Below are 829 nucleotides of genomic sequence, written 5' to 3'. Positions count from 1 at the left end.
CTTTCCCCCCCCCCCTTCCTCCCCCCCCCCCATGCCTGTGTGCTTTAGTGCCTGTACCCCCTGGCACCCCCACTCCCCCCACTAATGGTCCTTCTCTTTTCCCCTGTCCTCAGCCTCTGCCCAATCACCGCATGTGCTTCCACTGCCACTTACCCTCCGGCTCTGGCCGTGCTGCAGCCTGGGGCATGGAGCATGTGGTTACTTTGGCCCCAACCCGGCCAAGCAGCAGCGGTTTTAGTGGCTCCTGGCCCTGGCTGTTGCATGGCTGGACTGGCGCTGGAGCAACCATGTGCTCTATCTCCTGGGCTGGAGCCAGAGCCAGAACCAGAAGGTAAACAGTGCCAGGGGGGCAGGTGGGGCAAAGGCTGTGGGAGGCAGCAGTAAGCAGAGGTAGTGGGGGGGCATGGTGCAGCTCTGATTCTGATTCTGACCCTGACTCCAAGAGGCTTTTCCACCATGTTAAATGGGGGTGGGGGAAAGCCTTCTCTTAGGCTCAAGCAAATACAGTAAGTTTTGCTGCTTTGTTTGCTGACGTAAAGCAGTAAACCTCTTGAGATTTACCATATTCAGTTTTACCACAGGAAAAACTTTTTCCAGTTTAGAAATTGAAATGAGCTATACTGGTTATTGTGTAACACTTGCTTACTCCCAGGTGACCAGCTGTCATTTTGGGTAGTACTCACTCCCAGATAAACAGCCACAGCCATTTCGTAACCAACCATGCTTCTTGCCTTAGCTGTTAAGCACAACCCCAAACCCTGGGGAGAGACCGCCATATAAGGGAACGAACAGAATACTAGAAGCCAATTGGCTTACGGGGATACATACA

Source organism: Alligator sinensis, unplaced genomic scaffold, assembly GCF_000455745.1.
Source record: "Alligator sinensis unplaced genomic scaffold, ASM45574v1 scaffold1672_1, whole genome shotgun sequence".
In the NCBI taxonomy this organism is placed as follows: domain Eukaryota; kingdom Metazoa; phylum Chordata; order Crocodylia; family Alligatoridae; genus Alligator; species Alligator sinensis.
The sequence above is the reverse complement of the archived record's forward strand: the minus strand, read 5'-3'. Positions refer to the sequence as shown.